The sequence below is a fragment of the Rhinoderma darwinii genome, unplaced genomic scaffold (genome assembly GCF_050947455.1).
Source record: "Rhinoderma darwinii isolate aRhiDar2 unplaced genomic scaffold, aRhiDar2.hap1 Scaffold_430, whole genome shotgun sequence".
In the NCBI taxonomy this organism is placed as follows: Eukaryota; Metazoa; Chordata; class Amphibia; order Anura; family Rhinodermatidae; genus Rhinoderma; species Rhinoderma darwinii.
This window is the reverse complement of record NW_027463818.1, coordinates 69,086-91,839: the sequence shown is the minus strand read 5'-3', so window position 1 is coordinate 91,839 and position 22,754 is coordinate 69,086. Positions and strand designations below refer to the sequence as shown.

Below are 22,754 nucleotides of genomic sequence, written 5' to 3'. Positions count from 1 at the left end.
AACCATCATACTACTATGCTCATACTGCCATATAGCCAAATAGCCATCATACTACAATGCTCATACCAACCTATAGCCATATAACCATCATACTACTAAGCTCATACCCCCCTATAGCCATATAGCCATCATACTACTATGCCCATACCACCCTATAGCCATATAACCATCATAAAACTATGCTCATACCACACTATAGCCATACAACCATCATACTACTATGCTCATACCACCCTATAGCCATACAACCATCATACTACAGGTGCTAATACCACCCTATAGCCATACAACCATCATACTACTATGCTCATACCACCCTATAGCCATATAGCCATCATACTACTATGCTCATACCACCCTATAGCCATATAGCCCTCATACTACTATGCTCATACCACCCTATAGCCACATAACCATAATACTGCTATGCTCATACCAACGTATAGCCATATAGCCATCATACTACTATGCTCATACCACCCTATAGCCATATAACCATCATACTACTATGCTCATACCACCCTATAGCCATATAGCCATCATACTACTATGCTCATACCACCCTATAGCCATATAGCCATCATACTACTATGCTCATACCACACTATAGCCATACAACCATCATACTACTGTGCTAATACCACCCTATAGCCATACAACCATCATACTACTGTGCTTATACCACCCTATAGCCATACAATACAGCATACTACTATGCTCATACCACCATATAGCCATACAACCATGATACTACTATGCTCATACCACCCTATAGCCATATAGCCCTCATACTACTATGCTCTTACCACCCTATAGACACATAACCATCATACTACTATGCTTAAACCACCATATAGCCATCATACAACTATGCTCATACCACCCTATAGCCATATAACCATCATACAACTATGCTCATATGACCCTATAGCCATATAACCATCATACTACTATGCTCATACCACCCTATAGCCATATAACCATCATACTAATATGCTCATACCACCTAATAGCCATATGACCCTCATACTACTATGCTCATACTACCCTATAGCCATAAGGCATCATACTACTATGCTCATACCACCCTATAGCCATATAAACATCGTACTACTATGCTCATACCAACCTATAGCCATATAACATCATACTACTATGCTCATACCACCCTATAGCCATCATACTACTATGCTCATACGACACTATAGCCATATAACCATCATACTACTATGCTCATACCACCCTATAGCCATCATACTACTATGCTCATACGACACTATAGCCATATAACCATCATACGACTTTGCTCATACCACCCTATAGCCATATAACCATCATACTACTATGCTCATACCACCCTATAGCCATATAACATCATACTGCAATGCTCATATCACACTATAGCCATATAGCCATCATACTACTATGCTCAGACGACCTTTTAGCAATATAACCATCAAACTCCAATGCTCATACCATCCTAAAGCCATATAACCATCATACTACTAAGCTAATACCACTCTATAGCCATATAGCCATCATACTACAATGCTCATACTACACTATAGACATATAGCCATCATACTACTATGCTCATACGACCTTTTAGCCATACAACCATTATACTGCTGTGCTCATACCACCCTAAAGCCATACAACCATCATACTACTATGCTCGTACCACCCTATAGCCATATAACCATCATACTACTAAGCTAATACCACTCTATAGCCATATAGCCATCATACTACTATGCTCATACCACCCTATAGCCATATAACCATCATACTACTATGCTCATACCACCCTATAACCTTATTATATTATCACCATGTAGCAATAGTCACACCATAGTACTATATATATATCTACATCATATTATCATCATGTAGTGATAGAGTCACACCATAGTACTATATATATACACATGATATTATCATCATGTAGTGATGGAGTCACACCATAGTACTATATATATCCACATCATATTATCATCATGTAGTGATAGAGTCACACCATAGTACTATATATATACACATCATATTATCATCATGTAGTGATGGAGTCACACCATAGTACTATATATATCCACATCATATTATCATCATGTAGTAATAGAGTCCACCATAGTACTATATATATCCACATCATATTATCATCATGTAGTGATAGTCACACCATAGTACTATATATATATATCCACATCATATTATCATCATGTAGTGATAGAGTCACACCATAGTACTATATATATATCCACATCATATTATCATCATGTAGTGATAGAGTCACACCATAGTACTATATATATACACATCATATTATCATCATGTAGTGATGGAGTCACACCATAGTACTATATATATCCACATCATATTATCATCATGTAGTAATAGAGTCACACCATAGTACTATATATATCCACATCATATTATCATCATGTAGTGATAGAGTCACACCATAGTACTATATATATCCACATCATATCATCATCATGTAGTGATAGAGTCACACCATAGTACTATATATATATATATATCCACATCATATTATCATCATGTAGTGATAGTCACACCATAGTACTATATATATCCACATCATATTATCATCATGTAGTGATAGTCACACCATAGTACTATATATATATATCCACATCATATTATCATCATGTAGTGATAGAGTCACACCATAGTACTATATATATATCCACATCATATTATCATCATGTAGTGATAGAGTCACACCATAGTACTATATATATCCACATCATATTATCATCATGTAGTAATAGAGTCACACCATAGTACTATATATATCCACATCATATTATCATCATGTAGTAATAGAGTCACACCATAGTACTATATATATCCACATCACATTATCATCATGTAGTGATAGAGTCACATCATAGTACTATATATATCCACATCATATTGTCATCATGTAGTGATAGAGTCCATCATAGTACTATATATATCCACATCATATTATCATCATGTAGTGATAGAGTCACACCATAGTACTATATATATATATCCACATCATATTATCATCATGTAGTGATAGAGTCACACCATAGTACTATATATATCCACATCATATTATCATCATGTAGTGATAGTCACACCATAGTACTATATATATCCACATCATATTATCATCATGTAGTGATAGTCACACCATAGTACTATATATATCCACATCATATTATCATCATGTAGTGATAGAGTCACACCATAGTACTATATATATCCACATCATATTATCATCATGTAGTAATAGAGTCCACCATAGTACTATATATATCCACATCATATTATCATCATGTAGTGATAGTCTCACCATAGTACTATATATATCCACATCATATTATCATCATGTAGTGATAGAGTCACATCATAGTACTATATATATCCACATCATGTTATCATCATGTAGTGATAGTCACACCATAGTACTATATATATCCACATCATATTATCATCATGTAGTGATAGAGTCACACCATAGTACTATATATATCCACATCATATTATCATCATATAGTGATAGTCACACCATAGTACTATATATATCCACATCATATTATCATCATGTAGTGATAGAGTCACACCATAGTACTATATATATATCCACATCATATTATCATCATGTAGTGATAGTCACACCATAGTACTATATATATCCACATCATATTATCATCATGTAGTGATAGTCACACCATAGTACTATATATATCCACATCATATTATCATCATATAGTGATAGTCACACCATAGTACTATATATATCCACATCATATTATCATCATGTAGTGATAGAGTCACACCATAGTACTATATATATCCACATCATATTATCATCATGTAGTGATAGAGTCACACCATAGTACTATATATATCCACATCATATTATCATCATATAGTGATAGTCACACCATAGTACTATATATATCCACATCATATTATCATCATATAGTGATAGTCACACCATAGTACTATATATATCCACATCATATTATCATCATGTAGTGATAGAGTCACACCATAGTACTATATATATATCCACATCATATTATCATCATGTAGTGATAGAGTCACACCATAGTACTATATATATTTCCACATCATATTATCATCATGTAGTGATAGAGTCCACCATAGTACTATATATCCACATCATATTATCATCATGTAGTGATAGTCACACCATAGTACTATATATAGCCACATCATATTATCATCATGTAGTGATAGTCACACCATAGTACTATATATATATCCACATCATATTATCATCATATAGTGATAGTCACACCATAGTACTATATATATCCACATCATATTATCATCATGTAGTGATAGAGTCACATCATAGTACTATATATATATCCACATCATATTATCATCATGTAGTAATAGAGTCACACCATAGTACTATATATATTTCCACATCATATTATCATCATGTAGTAATAGAGTCCACCATAGTACTATATATATCCACATCATATTATCATCATGTAGTTATAGTCACACCATAGTACTATATATATCCACATCATATTATCATCATGTAGTGATAGAGTCCACCATAGTACTATATATCCACATCATATTATCATCATGTAGTAATAGAGTCACACCATAGTACTATATATATCCACATGATATTATCATCAAGTAGTAATAGAGTCACACCATAGTACTGTATATATCCACATCATATTATCATCATGTAGTGATAGAGTCACACATAGTACTATATATATCCACATCATATTATCATCATGCAGTAATAGAGATACACCATAGTACTATATATAGCCACATCATATTATCATCATGTAGTGATAGTCACACCATAGTACTATATATATCCACATCATATTATCATCATGTAGTGATAGAGTCACACCATAGTACTATATATAGCCACATCATATTATCATCATGTAGTGATAGATTCACACCATAGTACTATATATATCCACATCATATTATCATCATGTAGTGATAGAGTCACACCATAGTACTATATATATCCACATCATATTATCATCATGTAGTGATAGAGTCACATCATAGTACTATATATATCCACATCATATTATCATCATGCAGTAATAGTCACACCATAGTACTATATATATATATATCCACATCATATTATCATCATGTAGTGAGAGTCCACCACAGTACTTTATATATCCACATCATATTATCATCATGTAGTGATAGAGTCACACCATAGTACTATATATATCCACATCATATTATCATCATGTAGTGATAGAGTCACACCATAGTATTATATATATCCACATCATATTATCATCATGTAGTGATAGTCACACCATAGTACTATATATATCCACATCATATTATCATCATGTAGTGATAGAGTCACACCATAGTACTATATATATCCACATCATATTATCATCATGTAGTGATAGAGTCACACCATAGTACTATATATATCCACATCATATTATCATCATGTAGTGATAGAGTCACACCATAGTACTATATATATCCACATCATATTATCATCATGTAGTGATAGAGTCACACCATAGTACTATATATATCCACATCATTTTGTCATCATGTAGTGATGGAGTCCACCATAGTGCTATATATATCCACATCATATTATCATCATGTAGTGATAGAGTCACACCATAGTACTATATATATCCACATCATATTGTCATCATGTAGTGATACAGTCACACCATAGTACTATATATATCCACATCATATTATCATCATGTAGTGATAGAGTTCAACATATTACTATATATATTCACATCATATTATCATCATGTAGTGATAGAGTCACACCATAGTACTATATATATATATATATATATATATATATATCCACATCATATTATCATCATGTAGTAATAGAGTCACACCATAGTACTATATATATACACATCATATTATCATCATGTAGTGATAGAGTCACACCATAGTACTATATATATCCACATCATATTATCATCATGTAGTGATAGTCACACCATAGTACTATATATATATATATCCACATCATATTATCATCATGTAGTGATAGAGTCCACCATAGTACTATATATATATCCACAACATATTTTCATCATGTAGTAATAGAGTCACACCATAGTACTATATATATATCCTCATCATATTATCAGCATGTAGTGATAGAGTCCACCATAGTACTATATATATCCACATCACATTATCATCATGTAGTGATAGTCACACCATAGTACTATATATATCCACATCATATTATCCTCATGTAGTGATAGAGTCCACCATAGTACTATATATATCCACATCATATTATCCTCATGTAGTGATAGAGTCCACCATAGTACTATATATATCCACATCATATTATCATCATGTAGTGATAGAGTCACACCATAGTACTATATATATATATCCACAACATATTTTCATCATGTAGTAATAGAGTCACACCATAGTACTATATATAACCACATCATATTATCATCATGTAGTGATAGTCACACCATAGTACTATATATATACACATCATATTATCATCATGTAGTGATAGAGTCACACCATAGTACTATATATATCCACATCATTTTGTCATCATGTAGTGATGGAGTCCACCATAGTGCTATATATATCCACATCATATTATCATCATGTAGTAATAGAGTCACACCATAGTACTATATATATATCCACATCATATTATCATCATGTAGTGATAGTCACACCATAGTACTATATATATCCACATCATATTATCATCATGTAGTGATAGTCACACCATAGTACTATATATATCCACATCATATTATCATCATGTAGTGATAGAGTCACACCATAGTACTATATATATAACCACATCATATTATCATCATGTAGTGATAGTCACACCATAGTACTATATATATCCACATCATATTATCATCATGTAGTGATAGAGTCACACCATAATACTATATATATCCACATCATATTATCATCATATAGTGATAGTCACACCATAGTACTATATATATCCACATCATATTATCATCATGTAGTGATAGAGTCACACCATAGTACTATATATATCCACATCATATTATCATCATGTAGTGATAGAGTCACACCATAGTACTATATATATATCCACATCATATTATCATCATGTAGTGATAGAGTCCACCATAGTACTATATATATCCACATCATATTATCATCATGTAGTGATAGAGTCACACCATAGTACTATATATATATCCACATCATATTATCATCATGTAGTGATAGAGTCCACCATAGTACTACATATATATCCACATCATATTATCATCATATAGTGATAGACTCCACCATAGTACTATATATATCCACATCATATTATCATCATGTAGTGATAGTCACACCATAGTACTATATATATCCACATCATATTATCATCATGTAGTGATAGTCACACCATAGTACTATATATATATCCACATCATATTATCATCATGTAGTAATAGCCTCACCATAGTGCTATATATATATCCACATCATATTATCAACATGTAGTGATAGAGTCACACCATAGTACTATATATATCCACATCATATTATCATCATGTAGTTATAGAGTCACACCATAGTACTATATATATCCACATCATATTATCATCAGGTAGTGATAGAGTCACACCATAGTACTATATATATCCACATCATATTATCATCATGTAGTGATAGAGTCCACCATAGTACTATATATATCCACATCATATTATCATCATGTAGTGATAGAGTCACACCATAGTACTATATATATCCACATCATATTATCATCATGTAGTGATAGAGTCACACCATAATACTATATATATCCACATCATATTATCATCATGTAGTGATAGTCACACCATAGTACTATATATATCCACATCATATTATCATCATGTAGTAATAGTCACACCATAGTACTATATATATCCACATCATATTATCATCATGTAGTGATAGAGTCCACCATAGTACTATATATATATCCACATCATATTATCATCATGTAGTAATAGAGTCACACCATAGTACTATATATATCCACATCATATTATCATCATGTAGTGATAGAGTCACACCATAGTACTATATATATCCACATCATATTATCATCATGTAGTAATAGAGTCACACCATAGTACTATATATATCCACATCATATTATCATCATGTAGTGATAGAGTCACACCATAGTACTATATATATCCACATCATATTATCATCATGTAGTGATAGTCACACCATAGTACTATATATATCCACATCATATTATCATCATGTAGTGATAGAGTCACACCATAATACTATATATATATCCATATCATATTTTCATCATGTAGTAATAGAGTCACACCATAGTACTATATATAACCACATTATATTATCATCATGTAGTGATAGTCACACCATAGTACTATATATATACACATCATATTATCATCATGTAGTGATAGAGTCACACCATAGTACTATATATATCCACATCATATTATCATCATGTAGTGATAGTCACACCATAGTACTATATATAACCACATCATATTATCATCATGTAGTGATAGTCACACCATAGTACTATATATATCCACATCATATTATCATCATGTAGTGATAGAGTCACACCATAGTACTATATATATCCACATCATATTATCATCATGTAGTGATAGAGTCACACCATAGTACTATATATGTCCACATCATATTATCATCATGTAGTGATAGAGTCACACCATAGTACTATATATATATACACATCATATTATCATCATGTAGTAATAGTCACACCATAGTACTATATATATCCACATCATATTATCATCATGTAGTGATAGTCACACCATAGTACTATATATATATCCACATCATATTATCATCATGTAGTGATAGTCACACCATAGTACTATATATATATATCCACATCATGTTATCATCATGTAGTGATAGAGTCACACCATAGTACTATATATATCCACATCATATTATCATCATGTAGTAATAGAGTCACACCATAATACTATATATATATCCATATCATATTATCATCATGTAGTAATAGAGTCACACCATAGTACTATATATATGCACATCATATTATCATCATGTAGTGATAGTCACACCATAGTACTATATATATCCACATCATATTATCGTCATGTAGTTATAGAGTCACACCATAGTACTATATATAACCACATCATATTATCATCATGTAGTGATAGTCACACCATAGTACTATATATATCCACATCATATTATCATCATGTAGTGATAGTCACACCATAGTACTATATATATCCACATCATATTATCATCATGTAGTGATAGAGTCACACCATAGTACTATATATATCCACATCATATTATCATCATGTAGTGATAGAGTCACACCATAGTACTATATATATACACATCATATTATCATCATGTAGTGATAGAGTCCACCATAGTACTATATATATCCACATCATATTATCATCATGTAGTAATAGTCACACCATAGTACTATATATATCCACATCATATTATCATCATGTAGTGATAGAGTCACACCATAGTACTATATATATCCACATCATATTATCATCATGTAGTGATAGAGTCCACCATAGTACTATATATATCCACATCATATTATCATCATGTAGTAATAGTCACACCATAGTACTATATATATCCACATCATATTATCATCATGTAGTAATAGAGTCACACCATAGTACTATATATATCCACATCATATTATCATCATGTAGTGATAGTCACACCATAGTACTATATATATCCACATCATATTATCGTCATGTAGTTATAGAGTCACACCATAGTACTATATATAACCACATCATATTGTCATCATGTAGTGATAGTCACACCATAGTACTATATATATCCACATCATATTATCATCATGTAGTGATAGAGTCACACCATAGTACTATATATATCCACATCATATTATCATCATGTAGTGATAGAGTCACACCATAGTACTATATATATACACATCATATTATCATCATGTAGTAATAGTCACACCATAGTACTATATATATCCACATCATATTATCATCATGTAGTGATAGTCACACCATAGTACTATATATATATATCCACATCATATTATCATCATGTAGTGATAGTCACACCATAGTACTATATATATCCACATCATATTATCATCATGTAGTGATAGAGTCCACCATAGTACTATATATATCCACATCATATTATCATCATGTAGTAATAGAGTCACACCATAATACTATATATATATCCATATCATATTATCATCATGTAGTAATAGAGTCACACCATAGTACTATATATATGCACATCATATTATCATCATGTAGTGATAGTCACACCATAGTACTATATATATCCACATCATATTATCGTCATGTAGTTATAGAGTCACACCATAGTACTATATATAACCACATCATATTATCATCATGTAGTGATAGTCACACCATAGTACTATATATATCCACATCATATTATCATCATGTAGTGATAGAGTCACACCATAGTACTATATATATATATCCACATCATATTATCATCATGTAGTGATAGTCACACCATAGTACTATATATATCCACATCATATTATCATCATGTAGTGATAGTCACACCATAGTACTATATATATCCACATCATATTATCATCATGTAGTGATAGAGTCACACCATAGTACTATATATATCCACATCATATTATCATCATGTAGTGATAGTCACACCATAGTACTATATATATCCACATCATATTATCATCATGTAGTGATAGTCACACCATAGTACTATATATATCCACATCATATTATCATCATGTAGTGATAGAGTCACACCATAGTGCTATATATATCCACATCATATTATCATCATGTAGTGATAGAGTCACACCATAGTGCTATATATATCCACATCATATTATCATCATGTAGTAATAGAGTCCACCATAGTGCTATATATATATATATATATATATATATATATCCACATCATATTATCATCATGTAGTGATAGTCACACCATAGTACTATATATATCCACATCATATTATCATCATGTAGTGATAGAGTCACACCATAGTACTATATATATCCACATCATATTGTCATCATGTAGTAATAGTCACACCATAGTACTATATATATCCACATCATATTATCATCATGTAGTGATAGAGTCACATCATAGTACTATATATATATATCCACATCATATTATCATCATGTAGTGATAGAGTCACACCATAGTACTATATATATATCCACATCATATTATCAGCATGTAGTAATAGTCACACCATAATACTATATATATATCCACATCATATTATCATCATGTAGTAATAGAGTCACACCATAGTACTATATATATCCACATCATATTATCATCATGTAGTGATAGAGTCACATCATAGTACTATATATATATATCCACATCATATTATCATCATGTAGTGATAGAGTCACACCATAGTACTATATATATATCCACATCATATTATCATCATGTAGTGATAGTCACACCATAGTACTATATATATCCACATCATATTATCATCATGTAGTGAGAGTCACACCATAGTACTATATATATCCACATCATATTATCATCATGTAGTGATAGTCACACCATAGTACTATATATATCCACATCATATTATCATCATGTAGTGATAGTCACACCATAGTACTATATATATATATATCCACATCATATTATCATCATGTAGTGATAGAGTCACACCATAGTACTATATATATCCACATCATAATATCATCATGTAGTGATAGTCACACCATAGTACTATATATACACACATCATATTATCATCATGTAGTGATAGAGTCACACCATAGTACTATATATATATCCACATCATATTATCATCATGTAGTGATAGTCACACCATAGTACTACATATATCCACATCATATTATCATCATGTAGTGATAGAGTCACACCATAGTACTATATATATCCACATCATATTATCATCATGTAGTAATAGTCACACCATAGTACTATATATATCCACATCATATTATCATCGTGTAGTAATAGTCACACCATAGTACTATATATATCCACATTATATTATCATCATGTAGTGATAGTCACACCATAGTACTATATATATCCACATCATATTATCATCATGTAGTGATAGTCACACCATAGTACTATATATATCCACATCATATTATCATCGTGTAGTAATAGTCACACCATAGTACTATATATATCCACATCATATTATCATCATGTAGTGATAGTCACACCGTAGTACTATATATATCCACATCATATTATCATCATGTAGTGATAGAGTCACACCATAATACTATATATATCCACATCATATTATCATCATGTAGTGATAGTCACATCATAGTACTATATATATATATCCACATCATATTATCATCATGTAGTGATAGTCACACCATAGTACAATATATATCCACATCATATTATCATCATGTAGTAATAGTCACACCATAGTACTATATATATCCACATCATATTATCATCATGTAGTGATAGAGTCCACCATAGTACTATATATATATCCACATCATATTATCATCATGTAGTAATAGAGTCACACCATAGTACTATATATATCCACATCATATTATCATCATGTAGTAATAGAGTCACACCATAGTACTATATATATCCACATCATATTATCATCATGTAGTGATAGAGTCACACCATAGTACTATATATATCCACATCATATTATCATCATGTAGTGATAGAGTAACACCATAGTACTATATATAACCACATCATATTATCATCATGTAGTGATAGTCACACCATAGTACTATATATATCCACATCATATTATCATCATGTAGTGATAGAGTCACACCATAGTACTATATATATCCACATCATATTATCATCATGTAGTGATAGTCACACCATAGTACTATATATATATCCACATCATATTATCATCATGTAGTGATAGAGTCCACCATAGTACTATATATATCCACATCATATTATCATCATGTAGTGATAGAGTCACACCATAGTACTATATATATATCCACAACATATTTTCATCATGTAGTAATAGAGTCACACCATAGTACTATATATAACCACATCATATTATCATCATGTAGTGATAGTCACACCATAGTACTATATATATCCACATCATATTATCAACATGTAGTGATACAGTCACACCATAGTGCTATATATATATATCCACATCATATTATCATCATGTAGTGATAGAGTCACACCATAGTACTATATATATCCACATCATATTATCATCATGTAGTTATAGAGTCACACCATAGTACTATATATATCCACATCATATTATCATCATGTAGTGATAGAGTCACACCATAGTACTATATATATCCACATCATATTATCATCATGTAGTGATAGAGTCACACCATAATACTATATATATCCACATCATATTATCATCATGTAGTGATAGTCACACCATAGTACTATATATATCCACATCATATTATCATCATGTAGTAATAGTCACACCATAGTACTATATATATATCCACATCATATTATCATCATGTAGTGATAGAGTCACACCATAGTACTATATATATCCACATCATATTATCATCATGTAGTAATAGTCACACCATAGTACTATATATATATCCACATCATATTATCATCATGTAGTAATAGTCACACCATAGTACTATATATATATCCACATCATATTATCATCATGTAGTGATAGAGTCACACCATAGTACTATATATATCCACATCATATTATCATCATGTAGTGATAGAGTCCACCATAGTACTATATATATCCACATCATATTATCATCATGTAGTGATAGAGTCACACCATAATACTATATATATATCCATATCATATTATCATCATGTAGTAATAGAGTCACACCATAGTACTATATATATCCACATCATATTATCATCATGTAGTGATAGTCACACCATAGTACTATATATATCCACATCATATTATCGTCATGTAGTTATAGAGTCACACCATAGTACTATATATAACCACATCATATTATCATCATGTAGTGATAGTCACACCATAGTACTATATATATCCACATCATATTATCATCATGTAGTGATAGAGTCACACCATAGTATTATATATATATATCCACATCATATTATCATCATGTAGTGATAGTCACACCATAGTACTATATATATCCACATCATATTATCATCATGTAGTGATAGAGTCCACCATAGTACTATATATATCCACATCATATTATCATCATGTAGTGATAGAGTCCACCATAGTACTATATATATCCACATCATATTATCATCATGTAGTGATAGTCACACCATAGTACTATATATATCCACATCATATTATCATCATGTAGTGATAGTCACACCATAGTACTATATATATCCACATCATATTATCATCATGTAGTGATAGAGTCCACCATAGTACTATATATATCCACATCATATTATCATCATGTAGTGATAGAGTCACACCATAGTACTATATATATACACATCATATTATCATCATGTAGTGATAGAGTCACACCATAGTACTATATATATCCACATCATATTATCATCATGTAGTGATAGAGTCACACCATAGTACTATATATATACACATCATATTATCATCATGTAGTGATAGAGTCACACCATAGTACTATATATATCCACATCATATTATCATCATGTAGTGATAGTCACACCATAGTACTATATATATCCACATCATATTATCATCATGTAGTGATAGAGTCACACCATAATACTATATATATATCCATATCATATTATCATCATGTAGTAATAGAGTCACACCATAGTACTATATATATGCACATCATATTATCATCATGTAGTGATAGTCACACCATAGTACTATATATATCCACATCATATTATCATCATGTAGTGATAGAGTCACACCATAGTACTATATATATCCACATCATATTATCGTCATGTAGTGATAGAGTCCACCATAGTACTATATATAACCACATCATATTATCATCATGTAGTGATAGTCACACCATAGTACTATATATATCCACATCATATTATCATCATGTAGTGATAGTCACACCATAGTACTATATATATCCACATCATATTATCATCATGTAGTGATAGAGTCACACCATAGTACTATATATATCCACATCATATTATCATCATGTAGTGATAGAGTCACACCATAGTACTATATATATACACATCATATTATCATCATGTAGTAATAGTCACACCATAGTACTATATATATCCACATCATATTATCATCATGTAGTGATAGTCACACCATAGTACTATATATATCCACATCATATTATCATCATGTAGTGATAGAGTCACACCATAGTACTATATATATCCACATCATATTATCATCATGTAGTGATAGTCACACCATAGTACTATATATATCCACATCATATTATCATCATGTAGTGATAGAGTCACACCATAGTGCTATATATATCCACATCATATTATCATCATGTAGTAATAGAGTCCACCATAGTGCTATATATATATATATATCCACATCATATTATCATCATGTAGTGATAGTCACACCATAGTACTATATATATCCACATCATATTATCATCATGTAGTGATAGAGTCACATCATAGTACTATATATATCCACATCATATTATCACCATGTAGTAATAGCCACACCATAGTACTATATATATCCACATCATATTATCATTATGTAGTAATAGAGTCACACTATAGTACTATATATATCCACATCATATTATCATCATGTAGTGATAGTCACACCATAGTACTATATATATCCACATTATATTATCATCATGTAGTGATAGTCACACCATAGTACTATATATATCCACATCATATTATCATCATGTAGTGATAGAGTCACACCATAGTACTATATATATATATATATATATCCACATCATATTATCATCATGTAGTGATAGAGTCACACCATAGTACTATATATATCCACATCATATTATCATTATGTAGTAATAGAGTCACACTATAGTACTATATATATCCACATCATATTATCATCATGTAGTGATAGAGTCACACCATAGTACTATATATATCCACATCATATTATCATCATGTAGTAATAGTCACACCATAATACTATATATATATCCACATCATATTATCATCATGTAGTAATAGAGTCACACCATAGTACTATATATATCCACATCATATTATCATCATGTAGTGATAGAGTCACACCATAGTACTATATATATATATATATATATCCACATCATATTATCATCATGTAGTGATAGAGTCACACCATAGTACTATATATATCCACATCATATTATCATCATGTAGTGAGAGTCACACCATAGTACTATATATATCCACATCATATTATCATCATGTAGTGATAGTCACACCATAGTACTATATATATCCACATCATATTATCAACATGTAGTGATACAGTCACACCATAGTACTATATATATCCACATCATATTATCATCATGTAGTGATAGAGTTCAACATAGTACTATATATATCCACATCATATTATCATCATGTAGTAATAGTCACACCATAGTACTATATATATCCACATCATATTATCAGCATGTAGTGATGGAGTCACACCATAGTACTATATATATCCACATCATATTATCATCATGTAGTGATAGAGTCCACCATAGTACTATATATCCACATCATAATATCATCATGTAGTAATAGAGTCACACCATAGTACTATATATATCCACATCATATTATCATCATGTAGTAATAGAGTCACACCATAGTACTATATATATCCACATCATATTATCATCATGTAGTAATAGAGTCACACCATAGTACTATATATATCCACATCATATTATCATCATGTAGTGATAGAGTCACACCATAGTACTATATATATCCACATCATATTATCATCATGTAGTGATAGAGTCCACCATAGTACTATATATATATATATCCACATCATATTATCATCATGTAGTGATAGAGTCACACCATAGTACTATATATATATATCCACATCATATTATCATCATGTAGTGATAGAGTCCACCATAGTACTATATATATCCACATAATATTATCATCATGTAGTAATAGTCACACCATAGTACTATATATATCCACATCATATTATCATCATGTAGTAATAGTCACACCATAGTACTATATATATATCCACATCATATTATCATCATGTAGTGATAGTCACACCATAGTACTATATATATCCACATTATATTATCATCATGTAGTGATAGTCACACCATAGTACTATATATATCCACATCATATTATCATCATGTAGTGATAGTCACACCATAGTACTACATATATCCACATCATATTATCATCATGTAGTGATAGAGTCACACCATAGTACTATATATATATCCACATCATATTATCATCATGTAGTAATAGACACACCATAGTACTATATATATCCACATCATATTATCATCATGTAGTGATAGTCACACCATAGTACTATATATATCCACATCATATTATCATCATGTAGTAATAGACACACCATAGTACTATATATATCCACATCATATTATCATCATGTAGTGATAGTCACACCATAGTACTATATATATATCCACATCATATTATCATCATGTAGTGATGGAGTCACACCATAGTACTATATATATACACCTCATATTATCATCATGTAGTGATAGAGTCACACCATAGTACTATATATATCCACATCATATTATCATCATGTAGTGATAGTCACACCATAGTACTATATATATATATCCACATCATATTATCATCATGTAGTGATGGAGTCACACCATAGTACTATATATATATCCACATTATATTATCATCATGTAGTGATAGTCACACCATAGTACTATATATATCCACATCATATTATCATCATGTAGTGATAGTCACACCATAGTACTATATATATCCACATCATATTATCATCATGTAGTGATAGAGTCACATCATAGTACTATATATATCCACATCATATCATCATCATGTAGTGATAGAGTCACACCATAGTACTATATATAACCACATCATATTATCATCATGTAGTGATAGTCACATCATAGTACTATATATATCCACATCATATCATCATCATGTAGTGATAGTCACATCATAGTACTGTATATATATCCACATCATATTATCGTCATGTAGTTATAGAGTCACACCATAGTACTATATATAACCACATCATATTATCATCATGTAGTGATAGTCACACCATAGTACTATATATATCCACATCATATTATCATCATGTAGTGATAGAGTCACACCATAGTACTATATATATCCACATCATATTATCATCATGTAGTGATAGAGTCACACCATAGTACTATATATATACACATCATATTATCATCATGTAGTAATAGTCACACCATAGTACTATATATATCCACATCATATTATCATCATGTAGTGATAGTCACACCATAGTACTATATATATCCACATCATATTATCATCATGTAGTGATAGAGTCACACCATAATACTATATATATATCCATATCATATTATCATCATGTAGTAATAGAGTCACACCATAGTACTATATATATATCCACATCATATTATCATCATGTAGTGATAGAGTCACACCATAGTACTATATATATCCACATCATATTATCATCATGTAGTGATAGTCACACCATAGTACTATATATATCCACATCATATTATCATCATGTAGTGATAGAGTCACACCATAGTACTATATATATCCACATCATATTATCATCATGTAGTGATAGAGTCACATCATAGTACTATATATATCCACATCATATCATCATCATGTAGTGATAGAGTCACACCATAGTACTATATATATCCACATCATATTATCATCATGTAGTGATAGAGTCACATCATAGTACTATATATATCCACATCATATCATCATCATGTAGTGATAGAGTCACACCATAATACTATATATATCCACATCATATTATCATCATGTAGTGATAGAGTCACACCATAGTACTATATATATCCACATCATATTATCATCATGTAGTGATAGAGTCACACCATAGTACTATATATATCCACATCATATTATCATCATGTAGTGATAGTCACATCATAGTACTGTATATATATCCACATCATATTATCGTCATGTAGTTATAGTCACACCATAGTACTATATATAACCACATCATATTATCATCATGTAGTGATAGTCACACCATAGTACTATATATATATCCACATCATATTATCATCATGTAGTGATAGTCACACCATAGTACTATATATATCCACATCATATTATCATCATGTAGTGATAGAGTCACACCATAGTACTATATATATCCACATCATATTATCATCATGTAGTGATTGAGTCACACCATAGTACTATATATATACACATCATATTATCATCATGTAGTAATAGTCACACCATAGTACTATATATATCCACATCATATTATCATCATGTAGTGATAGTCACACCATAGTACTATATATATCCACATCATATTATCATCATGTAGTGATAGAGTCACACCATAGTGCTATATATATCCACATCATATTATCATCATGTAGTAATAGAGTCCACCATAGTGCTATATATATATATATATATATCCACATCATATTATCATCATGTAGTGATAGTCACACCATAGTACTATATATATCCACATCATATTATCATCATGTAGTGATAGTCACACCATAGTACTATATATATCCACATCATATTATCATCATGTAGTGATAGAGTCTTACCATAGTACTATATATATCCACATCATATTATCATCATGTAGTGATAGTCACACCATAGTACTATATATATATCCACATCATATTATCATTATGTAGTAATAGAGTCACACCATAGTACTATATATATCCACATCATATTATCATCATGTAGTGATAGAGTCACACCATAGTACTATATATATCCACATCATAATATCATCATGTAGTGATAGTCACACCATAGTACTATATATATCCACATCATATTATCATCATGTAGTGATAGAGTCACACCATAGTACTATAAATATCCACATCATATTATCATCATGTAGTGATAGAGTCACACCATAGTACTATATATATCCACATCATATTATCATCATGTAGTAATAGAGTCACACCATAGTACTATATATATCCACATCATATTATCATCATGTAGTGATAGAGTCACACCATAGTACTATATATATCCACATCATATTATCATCATGTAGTGATAGTCACACCATAGTACTACATATATCCACATCATATTATCATCATGTAGTGATAGACACACCATAGTACTATATATATATCCACATCATATTATCATCATGTAGTAATAGACACACCATAGTACTATATATATCCACATCATATTATCATCATGTAGTGATAGTCACACCATAGTACTATATATATCCACATCATATTATCATCATGTAGTAATAGACACACCATAGTACTATATATATCCACATCATATTATCATCATGTAGTGATAGTCACACCATAGTACTATATATATATATCCACATCATATTATCATCATGTAGTGATAGAGTCACACCATAGTACTATATATATATCCACATTATATTATCATCATGTAGTGATAGTCACACCATAGTACTATATATATCCACATCATATTATCCTCATGTAGTGATAGTCACACCATAGTACTATATATATCCACATCATATTATCATCATGCAGTGATAGAGTCACACCATAGTACTATATATATATCCACATCATATTATCATCATGTAGTAATAGAGTCACACCATAGTACTATATATATACACATCATATTATCATCATGTAGTGATAGTCACACTATAGTACTATATATATCCACATCATATTATCATCATGTAGTGATAGAGTCACACCATAGTACTATATATATCCACATCATATTATAATCATGTAGTGATAGTCACACCATAGTACTATATATATCCACATCATATTATCATCATGTAGTGATAGAGTCACACCATAGTACTATATATATTCCACATCATATTATCATCATGTAGTGATAGAGTCACACCATAGTACTATATATATATCCACATCATATTATCATCATATAGTGAAAGAGTCACACCATAGTACTATATATATCCACATCATATTATCATCATGTAGTGATAGAGTCACACCATAGTACTATATATATATATCCTCATCATATTATCATCATGTAGTGATAGTCACACCATAGTACTATATATATCCACATCATATTATCATCATGTAGTGATAGAGTCACACCATAGTACTATATATATCCACATCATATTATCATCATGTAGTGATAGAGTCACACCATAGTACTATATATATCCACATCATTTTGTCATCATGTAGTGATGGAGTCACACCATAGTACTATATATATACACATCATATTGTCATCATGTAGTGATAGAGTCACACCATAGTACTATATATATCCACATCATGTTATCATCATGTAGTGATACAGTCACACCATAGTACTATATATATCCACATCATATTATCATCATGTAGTGATAGTCACACCATAGTACTATATATATCCACATCATATTATCATCATGTAGTGATACAGTCACACCATAGTACTATATATATCCACATCATATTATCATCATGTAGTGATAGAGTTCAACATATTACTATATATATTCACATCATATTATCATCATGTAGTGATAGAGTCACACCATAGTACTATATATATATCCACATCATATTATCATCATGTAGTGATAGAGTCCACCATAGTACTATATATATCCACATCATATTATCATCATGTAGTGATAGTCACACCATAGTACTATATATATATCCACATCATATTATCATCATGTAGTGATAGAGTCACACCATAGTACTATATATATCCACAACATATTATCATCATGTAGTAATAGAGTCACACCATAGTACTATATATATCCACATCATATTATCATCATGTAGTGATAGTCACACCATAGTACTATATATATATCCACATCATATTATCATCATGTAGTGATAGAGTCACACCATAGTACTATATATATCCACAACATATTATCATCATGTAGTAATAGAGTCACACCATAGTACTATATATATCCACATCATATTATCATCATGTAGTGATAGTCACACCATAGTACTATATATATATCCTCATCATATTATCAGCATGTAGTGATAGAGTCAACCATAGTACTATATATATCCACATCACATTATCATCATGTAGTGATAGTCACACCATAGTACTATATATATCCACATCATATTATCAGCATGTAGTGATAGAGTCACACCATAGTACTATATATATCCACATCATATTATCATCATGTAGTGATAGTCACACCATAGTACTATATATAACCACATCATATTATCATCATGTAGTGATAGTCACACCATAGTACTATATATATATCCACATCATATTATCATCATGTAGTGATAGAGTCCACCATAGTACTATATATATATCCACAACATATTATCATCATGTAGTAATAGAGTCACACCATAGTACTATATATATCCACATCATATTATCATCATGTAGTGATA

At 30.6% G+C, this 22,754-nt stretch overlaps 1 protein-coding gene across 1 annotated transcript in view; it reads left to right on the top strand.

Moving 5' to 3' along the window:
* The window catches only part of LOC142711567 (uncharacterized), a 47,861-nt gene that overhangs the window by 22,748 nt on the left and 2,359 nt on the right, over positions 1-22,754 (top strand). The gene's annotated exons all lie outside the window — the stretch shown is intronic.